Raw genomic sequence first — 17,812 nt, forward strand, 5'->3', positions numbered from 1 at the left:
TGAACTAACCAAGTAATCAGTATCTGATTGATGAGGGTCCATCGCCCGGGAGCCCCATGATCAGCTGTTTGAGGAGGCACCACAGTAGCACCGCGGCCTTCTCCATGCTCACCAGCACAGTGCTGTATATTTGATAATGGCTGTGTTTGGTATCACAGCTCAGCCCTATTCACTTCAATGGGGCTTAGGTGTGCCTAGGCCATGTGACTGCATTCTCAAACAGCTAATAGACGGGGGTCGCGGTGTCAGACCTCCACCAATAAGATACTGATGACCTATCTGGAGGACATTTCCATGTCAAGTTCTATCTAATCTAATCTACCCCTGCAGTTTTTGCACTGGCAATTCAGCATAATAACAGGCACCACTTCTTGGTCTGTATTTTCTAACAAATCAATTTGTTTCACCAGCAGGGCTTCTTCACCTGTGGGTTGCTGTCTCCGCAGGTGAAGATTCGCCCACCTGTCACAAAATTGACAATTTGCTGCCTGTGTTGCTGCACTGATTAGCAGAGCAAGGGCACAGACACTTCTCCGTAGCTGAAGCGATGCCTGTGCCCTTGCTCTGCTAATTAGAATTGGAGCAGCAGTGCAAGCAGGAAATTGTAAGGGCTGGGCTAAATGTCCATCCCTGTCAATTTTGCGGCAGGTGGGCGCTTCTTCACCTGTGGGGATAGCCCCCCAAAGATGAAGAAGCCCTGCTGATGAGACAAATTGACTAATTATAATAGATTTTCTCATCTCTAGTCTGTATAGATCTTCTTTTTTTTTTTTTTTTTTTTTTTACTGCAGTTTTCTGTTTTTAGCATTGCAGGCAGGATTACAATGACCGATATCACCTATATGTAGATAACACAGGATCCCACTATTCACAGTAGGTTATCACAGCCTCCTGATCTCTTCACAGCTCACACAGCATGTCTAGAAACCCTCCTATAGAGTTCAATAAGTCAGCTCCTATCCATTGGGTCTGTGGCCCATGGTGGCTGCTGCAAAGCGTATCTCTAAATGCTGTTAACAGCACAGGTAATATGGCTGCCCCCATAATCATGTTTAGGAAATGGAATAAAAAATCTGCAATCAGAAAATAAAGGTTAGAGAAAAAGGATATTTGTCGTTTTAACTGGAAGAAAACATTTTCGGTGATTGATGCATTCCCTTTTAGGAACTTTGGTTAATATTCGAAAACATTGTGCCACACCTGTCCCACAGGTTATGTGTGGTATAGCAGCTCAGCCCCATTCACTTAAATGGAGCTGAGCAGCAATACCAGAAACCATCTGTAGACAGGTGCATCATTGTTTCTGGAAGAAAGCAGCCTTGTGTTTTTATTTTTATTTCAATCCTATACAATCCTTTCAACCTGTTCCAGACTGGCCATAGACTTTATATGTCCTGCTGGTCTGCGTTCATCTTTGTAAATGTCCTTGTAGCGAGGGCGGATATTTGTCAATCGTACATCTGCAGGAGTGGACGTCCTTGTCAGCTACACTTCCCTAGAGAAGTCCACAATGAAGAAATGTAACATGGCGCTCACCATAGGATAAACTCATCCTTTATTAATCCATCAATATATACAGGTGCAATGCAACAGGTGGCCGTGCATGTATATGCCAATGGATCAATGAGGAATGAGTTTGTCCTGTGGTTGCCATGCTACTTTAAGTTGTAGAATGACGTATGGACTGCCTTTTATTGCATTGAGCACCGCCACTGACATTTTATAGCATCATTTGATACTGTATTTATCGGATCGTGAATGGACTCCACCTGGGTAGTGCTGACTTGTGTTTATTTCTCAATCCTTAGCCAAACAGAAGGCAGAGACTATATTTCACTATCTCTGCCTTCCCCATCGCTGTACACACATCCCGATCAGAAAGCAGCACCGATGATTGCTCTGTTGCCAGTGCTAATGGTTTCATGTTGGGAGTCTATATTCCTGTAAATAGGGCTCATATATATTAGCCCCAGTTACAGGGGAAATCGGCAATAATAAAAAAAAAAAGTTTGTATGACCATTGTTTTGGGGACACAAAGTGTAAAATAAAAAACAGGCAATATGAAAAAAAAAAGAAAAAAGAACGAAACCTTATGAGTTACAGCACATCAGTACATCCTTTGGACAATTACATATACAAGGAGCCGTGGCGGAGGGAGTGTTTCTTAGAGAACGTGGATGATTCTCTTTAAGAATTTAAGACTTGTGGCTAAATACTATCAGAATGGCTTTGGCAGAACTTCCTCTTTTTAAAAAAAAAAGCAGACTCTGGAAGTATACAGAAATGTGCATGAGGAAAATACATCAGTTCTACAATTGTGTGTAATATGTTTGAAAAATATAAACACGTGTCCGTAAGCTCCAAATGAAAGAAAGAAAAAAGGTCTAATTATAAGTTTTTTAATACGCAGAAAATCAGAATAAATTACAATTGTCCATTAAAAATGGTTAATTGGTAGGACGTGATGATGTAGGACGCTGCGTCGCGTTCCACCTCCCCACGCCGGCATACTCTGCGGGATCTATCTGCTCCCTGACCCGGGGGGCTGTCAATGTGCTGGGATCTCATGAGTGCCTTCCGTGCTGCTGTGCCGTGGCGGTTTGGTCTTCAGCCGGTGCTTCGATGTGCCTGATACCCTCTGGATCCCCCTGGCTTCTCCACTTTCTGCTCCCCGCCCCTCTGTGTTCCTTATCCTCCGCTCCTTGCCTGCTTCTGGACTGAGGTTTGAAGTGATGTTGCCTCTTGTTTACTCCAGTTTGTACAAACCGGATTCCAAAAAAGTTGGGACGCTATACAATTCGTGAATAAAAACTGAATGCAATGATGTGGAGGTGCCAACTTCTAATATTTTATTCAGAATAGAACATAAATCACGGAACAAAAGTTTAAACTGAGAAAAAGTACCATTTTAAGGGAAAAATCCCCAAAAAGTTGGGACAAGGCCATTTTCACCACTGTGTGGCATCTCCCCTTCTTCTTACAACACTCAACAGACGTCTGGGGACCGAGGAGACCAGTTTCTCAAGTTTAGAAATAGGAATGCTCTCCCATTCTTGTCTAATACAGGCCTCTAACTGTTCAATCGTCTTGGGCCTTCTTTGTTGCACCTTCCTCTTTATGATGCGCCAAATGTTCTCTATAGGTGAAAGATCTGGACTGCAGACTGGCAATTTCAGTACCCAGATCCTTCTCCTACGCAGCCATGATGTTGTGATTGATGCAGAATGTGGTCTGGCATTATCTTGTTGAAAAATGCAGGGTCTTCCCTGAAAGAGATGACGTCTGGATGGGAGCATATGTTCTAGAACAGGGCTGGACAACCTGCGGCTCTCCAGCTGTTGCAAAACTACAACTCCCAGCATGCCTAGACAGCCTACAGCTATCAGTCTACAGCAGGGCATGGTGGGAATTGTAGTTTTACAACAGCTGGAGAGCCGCAGGTTGGCCAGCCCTGTTCTAGAACCTGAATATATTTTTCTGCATTGATGGTGCCTTTCCAGACATGCAAGCTGCCCATGCCACACGCACTCAAGCAACCCCATACCATCAGAGATGCAGGCTTCTGAACTGAGCGTTGATAACAACTTGGGTTGTCCTTGTCCTCTTTGGTCCGGATGACATGGCGTCCCAGATTTCCAAAAAGAACTTCGAATCGTGACTCGTCTGACCACAGAACAGTCTTCCATTTTGCCACACTCCATTTTAAATGATCCCTGGCCCAGTGAAAACGCCTGAGCTTGTGGATCTTGCTTAGAAATGGCTTCTTCTTTGCACTGTAGAGTTTCAGCTGGCAATGGCGGATGGCACGGTGGATTGTGTTCACTGACAATGGTTTCTGGAAGTATTCCTGAGCCCATTCTGTGATTTCCTTTACAGTAGCATTCCTGTTTGTGGTGCAGTGTCGTTTAAGGGCCCGGAGATCACGGGCATCCAGTATGGTTTTACGGCCTTGACCCTTACGCACAGAGATTGTTCCAGATTCTCTGAATCTTCGGATGATGTTATGCACAGTTGATGATGATAGATGCAAAGTCTTTGCAATTTTTCGCTGGGTAACACCTTTCTGATATTGCTCCACTATCTTTCTGCGCAACATTGTGGGAATTGGTGATCCTCTACCCATCTTGGCTTCTGAGAGACACTGCCACTCTGAGAAGCTCTTTTTATACCCAATCATGTTGCCAATTGACCTAATTAGTGTTAATTGGTCTTCCAGCTCCTTGTCCCAACTTTTTGGGGATTTGTTGACACTGTGAAAATTGGAATCAACGTATTTTTCCTTTAAAATGATACATTTACTCGGATTAAACGTTTGATCTGTCATCTACGTTCTATTACAAATAAAATATTGACATTTGCCATCTCCACATCATTGCATTCAGTTTTTATTCACAATTTGTTTAGAGTCCCAACTTTTTTGGAATCCGGTTTGTATGTTTAATCCATCTTCCTCCCTGCTCCCTGTGTATATCTTGCCAACCCGCCTGTGTTTGGTTCGTTGTCTTGAAGTCCGTTCTATCTGGTGTTTCCCTGAGTTTAATATCGGACTTGTACTGACTTTGTGTTGAGGAATTGTTTTGTTTTGGTTTAAAGAGACTGGTACCAAAAATAAAGAAAAGAGGAAGGGAGTAGGGGAGGAAAGAAAGAAGAAAGGGAAAAATAGGGAAAAAAGAGAGAAAGGGAGGGAAAGAAGAAAATAAGACAAAAAATAAGTGTGAGAGAAAAAAAAGAAGGGGAAGGAGAAAAAAAAAAAGAGACAAAGAATATGGCTCCCAAACGAAATAAGTGATCCGCCGAGTACTCCTCTTCCAAAAGGGTCAGAAACTGGTAGAGTCCGCAAAAATTTAACACTTTTTGAAATCTCCAAATATAATTACAAGAGCAGGTCAAAAAGGCTTGCATGATTTGAATGTTAATCACTTCCTGACCGCCCATAGGATATAAACGTCCTATGGACGTTCTAAAGCTTCCATTCAGAGATGGCAGCTGCACGCTAATCGTGCAGCTGCCGAGCGGGGGGCCCGCTGTCAGTGACAGCAGGGCAACCCAAAGAGAAGGCAGGGACCGTTCCTGTATGTCCCTGTCCATGCGCTTCCTGTTCCGGCCCGGTGGTCATGTGATCGCCGGGGACTGGAGAGTGCAGGAGCTGTTGGGTCTTCCATAGACCTCGATCAGCCCTGCACTGAGGCTGTATAGCACAGTATTATGCTTTACAGCCTCTCTGGGGGGTGTATTTTCCCTGTAACTGGGGCTACTATGTCAGCCCAGTTACAGGAGAAATCAATAGTGAAAAAAGTTAAATGTCCCCCAGAGGTCTTTTATGACCTTATGGGGGACACAAAGTGTAAAATAAAAAAATAAAGTGTTTTATAAAAAAAATTAAAAAAAAGGTTTCATATGCAAAAAAAATAAAAATCCCCAATTAAGTAATTTAAAAAAAATAGTAAAATAGAGAAAAAATAAATAAATTAGACATATTTGGTATTGCCCCGTCCGTGACGGCCGGCTCTATAAATCTATCACATGATCCACCCTGTTCGATAAACACCATAAAAAAAATAAAAAAAACGGTCAAAAAAAGCCATTTTTGTCACCTTACATCACAAAAAGTCCAATATCAAGTGATCAAAAAGGCGTGGGTCCTACAAAATGATACCAATAAGACCGTCGCCTCATCCCGCAAAAAATGAGCCCCTACATAAAGCCCCTACATAAGAAAATATCTCAAAAAATAAAAAACTATAGCTCTCAGAACATGGAGACATTAAAACATAATTTTTTGTTTCAAAAATGCTATTCTTGTGTTAAAGTGAAATAAATGAAAGTATACATATTAGGTATCGCCGCGTCTGTAACAACCAGCTCTATCAAAATATCACATGACCTAACCCCTCACGTGAACACCGTAATAAAAATAAAATAAAAACAGCGCCAAAAAAGCAATTTTTTGTCACCTAACATCACATAAAGTGTAACACCAATCGATCAAAAAGGCGTATGGGCCAAAATAGTACCAATCAAACCGTCACCTCATCCCACAAAAAAAGGGGATCATAACTAAGACAATCTGTCTTAAAAAAATGCTATTATTGTGTAAAACTTAAATAAGTAGGAAAAAGTATACATATTGGGTATTGCCATGTCCGTAACCATCTTCTCTATAAAAATGTCAAATGACTTAACCCTGAGGGGTGAACCCTGTAAAAATAAATAAATAAAACTGTGCTAGAACAAACAATTTTTTGGTCCCCTTGCCCCATAAAGTGTAATAATGAATGATCAAAAAATTATATGTACCCAAAAATGGTACCAATAAAAACATCACTTCTTTCTGCAAAAAACGAGCCCCTGCACAAGACGATTGGCAGAAAAATAAAAAAAATATGACGTTCAGAAAATGGAGACACAAAAACATTTTTTTTTTTCAAAAATGCTTTATGTAAAACTGAAGCAAATAAACAAAGAAAGTAGACATATTTGATATCATCGCGTCCGTAACAACCTGCTCTATAAAAATAGCACATGATAGCACCCTGTCACATGAATGTTGTCAAAAATAAAAAACTGTGGCAAAACAGAAATTTTTTGGTTACCTTGCCTCACAAAAATCGTAATTTAGAGCAATTAAAAATCATGTGTACCTCAAAATAGTACCCATAAAACTGCAAGAGTGCATCAGGGGGGCTTCAAGTGGGACATTGCATCTAAAAACCAGTTCAGCAAAATCTGCCTTCCAAAAAACATATGGCGTTCCTTTTCTTCTGCGACCTGCCAAATGTGGGGTGTTTCTGTAAACCGCAGAATCAGGGTAATAAATATTGAGTTTTGTTTGACTGTTAACCCTCGATGTGTTAAAGAAAAAAATGTATTAAAATGGAAAATCTGCCAAAAAATTCTTGTGGAACACCTAAAGGGTTAACAAAGTTTGTAAATTCAGTTTTGAGTAACTTGAGGGGTGAAGTTTCTACAGTGGGGTCATTTTAGTTTTTTTTTTTGTTTTTTTACTGTATAAGACCCACAAAGTGACTTCAGACCTGAACTGGTCCTTAAAATGTGGGTTTTGGAAATTTTCTTAAAAATTTTAATAATTGCTTCTAAAATTCTAAGCCTTCTAACGTCCTAAAAAAACAGCATCCTTTTGTAAATGTCATTTTAACATAAAGTAGACATATGGTGTGATATACCAGTCGCCCCCTAAAAAAAATTATTAAAGCGGGGTGTTATGGACCAATATACTTTCTTTATAGTGCATGGGTACTGTATAGTGCATTTGCGCATGCGCGTACGCGAAAATTATATTGCCGATATTTCGCATTGAAAAAAAATAATGAATGGAGATCGCAAATTCAAATAATACATCTGGTATGTCACTGTCCATGTTGTGGGACTATTTGTGCACTTCTAGTAATTATTTCTTAGCTGCAAATATGAGCTGAAGGTTTTTCAGGTTCGCCTGCCATTTGATCGTGTTTGCGCGATCGTGTTCGCGAACCGTCCCAGCAGATGTTCGTCCATCACTACTAGCATGTTTGGATTTAGCATAAGGAGAAAAAACAACAAATTTATCATGGTTCAGGTATCTTCAGCTTCATTCGGCACTTTGTAGTCTTGAAGAAAAATCTTTGTTTGATATAGACACTTCCACACCTTTAAATGAATTAGGCTACTTTCACACTTGCGTTTTTCTTTTCCGGCATAGGCCTCTTTCACACTTGCTTTGTTGGGATCCGGCATGCACTTCCGTTGCCGGAGGTGCCCGCCGGATCCGGAAAAACGCAAGTGTACTGAAAGCATTTGAAGACGGAACCGTCTTCCAAATGCTTTCAGTGTTACTATGGCACCCAGGACGCTATTAAAGTCCTGGTTGCCATAGTAGGAGCGGGGGAGCGGTATACTTACAGTCCGTGCGGCTCCCCGGGCGCTCCAGAATGACGTCAGAGCGCCCCATGCGCATGGATGACGTGATCCATGCGATCACGTGATCCATGCGCTTGGGGCGCCCTGACGTCACTCTGGAGCGCCCAGGGAGCCGCACGGACGGTAAGTACACTGCTCCCCCGCTCCCCACTACACTTACCATGGCTGCCAGGACTTTAGCGTCCCGGCAGCCATGGTAACCATTCAGAAAAAGCTAAATGGAGACACAAAAAAATGGAGACACAAAAACAGAAAATGGAGACACAAAAACATATTTTTTTTTCAAAAATGCTTTATGTAAAACTGAAGCAAATAAACAAAGAAAGTAGACATATTTGATATCATCGCGTCCGTAACAACCTGCTCTATAAAAATAGCACATGATAGCACCCTGTCACATGAATGTTGTCAAAAATAAAAAACTGTGGCAAAACAGAAATTTTTTGGTTACCTTGCCTCACAAAAATCGTAATTTAGAGCAATTAAAAATCATGTGTACCTCAAAATAGTACCCATAAAACTGCAAGAGTGCATCAGGGGGGCTTCAAGTGGGACATTGCATCTAAAAACCAGTTCAGCAAAATCTGCCTTCCAAAAAACATATGGCGTTCCTTTTCTTCTGCGACCTGCCAAATGTGGGGTGTTTCTGTAAACCGCAGAATCAGGGTAATAAATATTGAGTTTTGTTTGACTGTTAACCCTCGATGTGTTAAAGAAAAAAATGTATTAAAATGGAAAATCTGCCAAAAAATTCTTGTGGAACACCTAAAGGGTTAACAAAGTTTGTAAATTCAGTTTTGAGTAACTTGAGGGGTGAAGTTTCTACAGTGGGGTCATTTTAGTTTTTTTTTTTGTTTTTTTACTGTATAAGACCCACAAAGTGACTTCAGACCTGAACTGGTCCTTAAAATGTGGGTTTTGGAAATTTTCTTAAAAATTTTAATAATTGCTTCTAAAATTCTAAGCCTTCTAACGTCCTAAAAAAACAGCATCCTTTTGTAAATGTCATTTTAACATAAAGTAGACATATGGTGTGATATACCAGTCGCCCCCTAAAAAAAATTATTAAAGCGGGGTGTTATGGACCAATATACTTTCTTTATAGTGCATGGGTACTGTATAGTGCATTTGCGCATGCGCGTACGCGAAAATTATATTGCCGATATTTCGCATTGAAAAAAAATAATGAATGGAGATCGCAAATTCAAATAATACATCTGGTATGTCACTGTCCATGTTGTGGGACTATTTGTGCACTTCTAGTAATTATTTCTTAGCTGCAAATATGAGCTGAAGGTTTTTCAGGTTCGCCTGCCATTTGATCGTGTTTGCGCGATCGTGTTCGCAAACCGTCCCAGCAGATGTTCGTCCATCACTACTAGCATGTTTGGATTTAGCATAAGGAGAAAAAACAACAAATTTATCATGGTTCAGGTATCTTCAGCTTCATTCGGCACTTTGTAGTCTTGAAGAAAAATCTTTGTTTGATATAGACACTTCCACACCTTTAAATGAATTAGGCTACTTTCACACTTGCGTTTTTCTTTTCCGGCATAGGCCTCTTTCACACTTGCTTTGTTGGGATCCGGCATGCACTTCCGTTGCCGGAGGTGCCCGCCGGATCCGGAAAAACGCAAGTGTACTGAAAGCATTTGAAGACGGAACCGTCTTCCAAATGCTTTCAGTGTTACTATGGCACCCAGGACGCTATTAAAGTCCTGGTTGCCATAGTAGGAGCGGGGGAGCGGTATACTTACAGTCCGTGCGGCTCCCCGGGCGCTCCAGAATGACGTCAGAGCGCCCCATGCGCATGGATGACGTGATCCATGCGATCACGTGATCCATGCGCTTGGGGCGCCCTGACGTCACTCTGGAGCGCCCAGGGAGCCGCACGGACGGTAAGTACACTGCTCCCCCGCTCCCCACTACACTTACCATGGCTGCCAGGACTTTAGCGTCCCGGCAGCCATGGTAACCATTCAGAAAAAGCTAAATGGAGACACAAAAAAATGGAGACACAAAAACAGAAAATGGAGACACAAAAACATATTTTTTTTTCAAAAATGCTTTATGTAAAACTGAAGCAAATAAACAAAGAAAGTAGACATATTTGATATCATCGCGTCCGTAACAACCTGCTCTATAAAAATAGCACATGATAGCACCCTGTCACATGAATGTTGTCAAAAATAAAAAACTGTGGCAAAACAGAAATTTTTTGGTTACCTTGCCTCACAAAAATCGTAATTTAGAGCAATTAAAAATCATGTGTACCTCAAAATAGTACCCATAAAACTGCAAGAGTGCATCAGGGGGGCTTCAAGTGGGACATTGCATCTAAAAACCAGTTCAGCAAAATCTGCCTTCCAAAAAACATATGGCGTTCCTTTTCTTCTGCGACCTGCCAAATGTGGGGTGTTTCTGTAAACCGCAGAATCAGGGTAATAAATATTGAGTTTTGTTTGACTGTTAACCCTCGATGTGTTAAAGAAAAAAATGTATTAAAATGGAAAATCTGCCAAAAAATTCTTGTGGAACACCTAAAGGGTTAACAAAGTTTGTAAATTCAGTTTTGAGTAACTTGAGGGGGGAAGTTTCTACAGTGGGGTCATTTTAGTTTTTTTTTTTGTTTTTTTACTGTATAAGACCCACAAAGTGACTTCAGACCTGAACTGGTCCTTAAAATGTGGGTTTTGGAAATTTTCTTAAAAATTTTAATAATTGCTTCTAAAATTCTAAGCCTTCTAACGTCCTAAAAAAACAGCATCCTTTTGTAAATGTCATTTTAACATAAAGTAGACATATGGTGTGATATACCAGTCGCCCCCTAAAAAAAATTATTAAAGCGGGGTGTTATGGACCAATATACTTTCTTTATAGTGCATGGGTACTGTATAGTGCATTTGCGCATGCGCGTACGCGAAAATTATATTGCCGATATTTCGCATTGAAAAAAAATAATGAATGGAGATCGCAAATTCAAATAATACATCTGGTATGTCACTGTCCATGTTGTGGGACTATTTGTGCACTTCTAGTAATTATTTCTTAGCTGCAAATATGAGCTGAAGGTTTTTCAGGTTCGCCTGCCATTTGATCGTGTTTGCGCGATCGTGTTCGCGAACCGTCCCAGCAGATGTTCGTCCATCACTACTAGCATGTTTGGATTTAGCATAAGGAGAAAAAACAACAAATTTATCATGGTTCAGGTATCTTCAGCTTCATTCGGCACTTTGTAGTCTTGAAGAAAAATCTTTGTTTGATATAGACACTTCCACACCTTTAAATGAATTAGGCTACTTTCACACTTGCGTTTTTCTTTTCCGGCATAGGCCTCTTTCACACTTGCTTTGTTGGGATCCGGCATGCACTTCCGTTGCCGGAGGTGCCCGCCGGATCCGGAAAAACGCAAGTGTACTGAAAGCATTTGAAGACGGAACCGTCTTCCAAATGCTTTCAGTGTTACTATGGCACCCAGGACGCTATTAAAGTCCTGGTTGCCATAGTAGGAGCGGGGGAGCGGTATACTTACAGTCCGTGCGGCTCCCCGGGCGCTCCAGAATGACGTCAGAGCGCCCCATGCGCATGGATGACGTGATCCATGCGATCACGTGATCCATGCGCTTGGGGCGCCCTGACGTCACTCTGGAGCGCCCAGGGAGCCGCACGGACGGTAAGTACACTGCTCCCCCGCTCCCCACTACACTTACCATGGCTGCCAGGACTTTAGCGTCCCGGCAGCCATGGTAACCATTCAGAAAAAGCTAAATGGAGACACAAAAAAATGGAGACACAAAAACAGAAAATGGAGACACAAAAACATATTTTTTTTTCAAAAATGCTTTATGTAAAACTGAAGCAAATAAACAAAGAAAGTAGACATATTTGATATCATCGCGTCCGTAACAACCTGCTCTATAAAAATAGCACATGATAGCACCCTGTCACATGAATGTTGTCAAAAATAAAAAACTGTGGCAAAACAGAAATTTTTTGGTTACCTTGCCTCACAAAAATCGTAATTTAGAGCAATTAAAAATCATGTGTACCTCAAAATAGTACCCATAAAACTGCAAGAGTGCATCAGGGGGGCTTCAAGTGGGACATTGCATCTAAAAACCAGTTCAGCAAAATCTGCCTTCCAAAAAACATATGGCGTTCCTTTTCTTCTGCGACCTGCCAAATGTGGGGTGTTTCTGTAAACCGCAGAATCAGGGTAATAAATATTGAGTTTTGTTTGACTGTTAACCCTCGATGTGTTAAAGAAAAAAATGTATTAAAATGGAAAATCTGCCAAAAAATTCTTGTGGAACACCTAAAGGGTTAACAAAGTTTGTAAATTCAGTTTTGAGTAACTTGAGGGGTGAAGTTTCTACAGTGGGGTCATTTTAGTTTTTTTTTTTGTTTTTTTACTGTATAAGACCCACAAAGTGACTTCAGACCTGAACTGGTCCTTAAAATGTGGGTTTTGGAAATTTTCTTAAAAATTTTAATAATTGCTTCTAAAATTCTAAGCCTTCTAACGTCCTAAAAAAACAGCATCCTTTTGTAAATGTCATTTTAACATAAAGTAGACATATGGTGTGATATACCAGTCGCCCCCTAAAAAAAATTATTAAAGCGGGGTGTTATGGACCAATATACTTTCTTTATAGTGCATGGGTACTGTATAGTGCATTTGCGCATGCGCGTACGCGAAAATTATATTGCCGATATTTCGCATTGAAAAAAAATAATGAATGGAGATCGCAAATTCAAATAATACATCTGGTATGTCACTGTCCATGTTGTGGGACTATTTGTGCACTTCTAGTAATTATTTCTTAGCTGCAAATATGAGCTGAAGGTTTTTCAGGTTCGCCTGCCATTTGATCGTGTTTGCGCGATCGTGTTCGCGAACCGTCCCAGCAGATGTTCGTCCATCACTACTAGCATGTTTGGATTTAGCATAAGGAGAAAAAACAACAAATTTATCATGGTTCAGGTATCTTCAGCTTCATTCGGCACTTTGTAGTCTTGAAGAAAAATCTTTGTTTGATATAGACACTTCCACACCTTTAAATGAATTAGGCTACTTTCACACTTGCGTTTTTCTTTTCCGGCATAGGCCTCTTTCACACTTGCTTTGTTGGGATCCGGCATGCACTTCCGTTGCCGGAGGTGCCCGCCGGATCCGGAAAAACGCAAGTGTACTGAAAGCATTTGAAGACGGAACCGTCTTCCAAATGCTTTCAGTGTTACTATGGCACCCAGGACGCTATTAAAGTCCTGGTTGCCATAGTAGGAGCGGGGGAGCGGTATACTTACAGTCCGTGCGGCTCCCCGGGCGCTCCAGAATGACGTCAGAGCGCCCCATGCGCATGGATGACGTGATCCATGCGATCACGTGATCCATGCGCTTGGGGCGCCCTGACGTCACTCTGGAGCGCCCAGGGAGCCGCACGGACGGTAAGTACACTGCTCCCCCGCTCCCCACTACACTTACCATGGCTGCCAGGACTTTAGCGTCCCGGCAGCCATGGTAACCATTCAGAAAAAGCTAAATGGAGACACAAAAAAATGGAGACACAAAAACAGAAAATGGAGACACAAAAACATATTTTTTTTTCAAAAATGCTTTATGTAAAACTGAAGCAAATAAACAAAGAAAGTAGACATATTTGATATCATCGCGTCCGTAACAACCTGCTCTATAAAAATAGCACATGATAGCACCCTGTCACATGAATGTTGTCAAAAATAAAAAACTGTGGCAAAACAGAAATTTTTTGGTTACCTTGCCTCACAAAAATCGTAATTTAGAGCAATTAAAAATCATGTGTACCTCAAAATAGTACCCATAAAACTGCAAGAGTGCATCAGGGGGGCTTCAAGTGGGACATTGCATCTAAAAACCAGTTCAGCAAAATCTGCCTTCCAAAAAACATATGGCGTTCCTTTTCTTCTGCGACCTGCCAAATGTGGGGTGTTTCTGTAAACCGCAGAATCAGGGTAATAAATATTGAGTTTTGTTTGACTGTTAACCCTCGATGTGTTAAAGAAAAAAATGTATTAAAATGGAAAATCTGCCAAAAAATTCTTGTGGAACACCTAAAGGGTTAACAAAGTTTGTAAATTCAGTTTTGAGTAACTTGAGGGGTGAAGTTTCTACAGTGGGGTCATTTTAGTTTTTTTTTTTGTTTTTTTACTGTATAAGACCCACAAAGTGACTTCAGACCTGAACTGGTCCTTAAAATGTGGGTTTTGGAAATTTTCTTAAAAATTTTAATAATTGCTTCTAAAATTCTAAGCCTTCTAACGTCCTAAAAAAACAGCATCCTTTTGTAAATGTCATTTTAACATAAAGTAGACATATGGTGTGATATACCAGTCGCCCCCTAAAAAAAATTATTAAAGCGGGGTGTTATGGACCAATATACTTTCTTTATAGTGCATGGGTACTGTATAGTGCATTTGCGCATGCGCGTACGCGAAAATTATATTGCCGATATTTCGCATTGAAAAAAAATAATGAATGGAGATCGCAAATTCAAATAATACATCTGGTATGTCACTGTCCATGTTGTGGGACTATTTGTGCACTTCTAGTAATTATTTCTTAGCTGCAAATATGAGCTGAAGGTTTTTCAGGTTCGCCTGCCATTTGATCGTGTTTGCGCGATCGTGTTCGCGAACCGTCCCAGCAGATGTTCGTCCATCACTACTAGCATGTTTGGATTTAGCATAAGGAGAAAAAACAACAAATTTATCATGGTTCAGGTATCTTCAGCTTCATTCGGCACTTTGTAGTCTTGAAGAAAAATCTTTGTTTGATATAGACACTTCCACACCTTTAAATGAATTAGGCTACTTTCACACTTGCGTTTTTCTTTTCCGGCATAGGCCTCTTTCACACTTGCTTTGTTGGGATCCGGCATGCACTTCCGTTGCCGGAGGTGCCCGCCGGATCCGGAAAAACGCAAGTGTACTGAAAGCATTTGAAGACGGAACCGTCTTCCAAATGCTTTCAGTGTTACTATGGCACCCAGGACGCTATTAAAGTCCTGGTTGCCATAGTAGGAGCGGGGGAGCGGTATACTTACAGTCCGTGCGGCTCCCCGGGCGCTCCAGAATGACGTCAGAGCGCCCCATGCGCATGGATGACGTGATCCATGCGATCACGTGATCCATGCGCTTGGGGCGCCCTGACGTCACTCTGGAGCGCCCAGGGAGCCGCACGGACGGTAAGTACACTGCTCCCCCGCTCCCCACTACACTTACCATGGCTGCCAGGACTTTAGCGTCCCGGCAGCCATGGTAACCATTCAGAAAAAGCTAAATGGAGACACAAAAAAATGGAGACACAAAAACAGAAAATGGAGACACAAAAACATATTTTTTTTTCAAAAATGCTTTATGTAAAACTGAAGCAAATAAACAAAGAAAGTAGACATATTTGATATCATCGCGTCCGTAACAACCTGCTCTATAAAAATAGCACATGATAGCACCCTGTCACATGAATGTTGTCAAAAATAAAAAACTGTGGCAAAACAGAAATTTTTTGGTTACCTTGCCTCACAAAAATCGTAATTTAGAGCAATTAAAAATCATGTGTACCTCAAAATAGTACCCATAAAACTGCAAGAGTGCATCAGGGGGGCTTCAAGTGGGACATTGCATCTAAAAACCAGTTCAGCAAAATCTGCCTTCCAAAAAACATATGGCGTTCCTTTTCTTCTGCGACCTGCCAAATGTGGGGTGTTTCTGTAAACCGCAGAATCAGGGTAATAAATATTGAGTTTTGTTTGACTGTTAACCCTCGATGTGTTAAAGAAAAAAATGTATTAAAATGGAAAATCTGCCAAAAAATTCTTGTGGAACACCTAAAGGGTTAACAAAGTTTGTAAATTCAGTTTTGAGTAACTTGAGGGGTGAAGTTTCTACAGTGGGGTCATTTTAGTTTTTTTTTTTGTTTTTTTACTGTATAAGACCCACAAAGTGACTTCAGACCTGAACTGGTCCTTAAAATGTGGGTTTTGGAAATTTTCTTAAAAATTTTAATAATTGCTTCTAAAATTCTAAGCCTTCTAACGTCCTAAAAAAACAGCATCCTTTTGTAAATGTCATTTTAACATAAAGTAGACATATGGTGTGATATACCAGTCGCCCCCTAAAAAAAATTATTAAAGCGGGGTGTTATGGACCAATATACTTTCTTTATAGTGCATGGGTACTGTATAGTGCATTTGCGCATGCGCGTACGCGAAAATTATATTGCCGATATTTCGCATTGAAAAAAAATAATGAATGGAGATCGCAAATTCAAATAATACATCTGGTATGTCACTGTCCATGTTGTGGGACTATTTGTGCACTTCTAGTAATTATTTCTTAGCTGCAAATATGAGCTGAAGGTTTTTCAGGTTCGCCTGCCATTTGATCGTGTTTGCGCGATCGTGTTCGCGAACCGTCCCAGCAGATGTTCGTCCATCACTACTAGCATGTTTGGATTTAGCATAAGGAGAAAAAACAACAAATTTATCATGGTTCAGGTATCTTCAGCTTCATTCGGCACTTTGTAGTCTTGAAGAAAAATCTTTGTTTGATATAGACACTTCCACACCTTTAAATGAATTAGGCTACTTTCACACTTGCGTTTTTCTTTTCCGGCATAGGCCTCTTTCACACTTGCTTTGTTGGGATCCGGCATGCACTTCCGTTGCCGGAGGTGCCCGCCGGATCCGGAAAAACGCAAGTGTACTGAAAGCATTTGAAGACGGAACCGTCTTCCAAATGCTTTCAGTGTTACTATGGCACCCAGGACGCTATTAAAGTCCTGGTTGCCATAGTAGGAGCGGGGGAGCGGTATACTTACAGTCCGTGCGGCTCCCCGGGCGCTCCAGAATGACGTCAGAGCGCCCCATGCGCATGGATGACGTGATCCATGCGATCACGTGATCCATGCGCTTGGGGCGCCCTGACGTCACTCTGGAGCGCCCAGGGAGCCGCACGGACGGTAAGTACACTGCTCCCCCGCTCCCCACTACACTTACCATGGCTGCCAGGACTTTAGCGTCCCGGCAGCCATGGTAACCATTCAGAAAAAGCTAAATGGAGACACAAAAAAATGGAGACACAAAAACAGAAAATGGAGACACAAAAACATATTTTTTTTTCAAAAATGCTTTATGTAAAACTGAAGCAAATAAACAAAGAAAGTAGACATATTTGATATCATCGCGTCCGTAACAACCTGCTCTATAAAAATAGCACATGATAGCACCCTGTCACATGAATGTTGTCAAAAATAAAAAACTGTGGCAAAACAGAAATTTTTTGGTTACCTTGCCTCACAAAAATCGTAATTTAGAGCAATTAAAAATCATGTGTACCTCAAAATAGTACCCATAAAACTGCAAGAGTGCATCAGGGGGGCTTCAAGTGGGACATTGCATCTAAAAACCAGTTCAGCAAAATCTGCCTTCCAAAAAACATATGGCGTTCCTTTTCTTCTGCGACCTGCCAAATGTGGGGTGTTTCTGTAAACCGCAGAATCAGGGTAATAAATATTGAGTTTTGTTTGACTGTTAACCCTCGATGTGTTAAAGAAAAAAATGTATTAAAATGGAAAATCTGCCAAAAAATTCTTGTGGAACACCTAAAGGGTTAACAAAGTTTGTAAATTCAGTTTTGAGTAACTTGAGGGGTGAAGTTTCTACAGTGGGGTCATTTTAGTTTTTTTTTTTGTTTTTTTACTGTATAAGACCCACAAAGTGACTTCAGACCTGAACTGGTCCTTAAAATGTGGGTTTTGGAAATTTTCTTAAAAATTTTAATAATTGCTTCTAAAATTCTAAGCCTTCTAACGTCCTAAAAAAACAGCATCCTTTTGTAAATGTCATTTTAACATAA

Source organism: Bufo bufo, chromosome 1, assembly GCF_905171765.1.
Source record: "Bufo bufo chromosome 1, aBufBuf1.1, whole genome shotgun sequence".
Classification (NCBI taxonomy): Eukaryota; Metazoa; Chordata; class Amphibia; order Anura; family Bufonidae; genus Bufo; species Bufo bufo.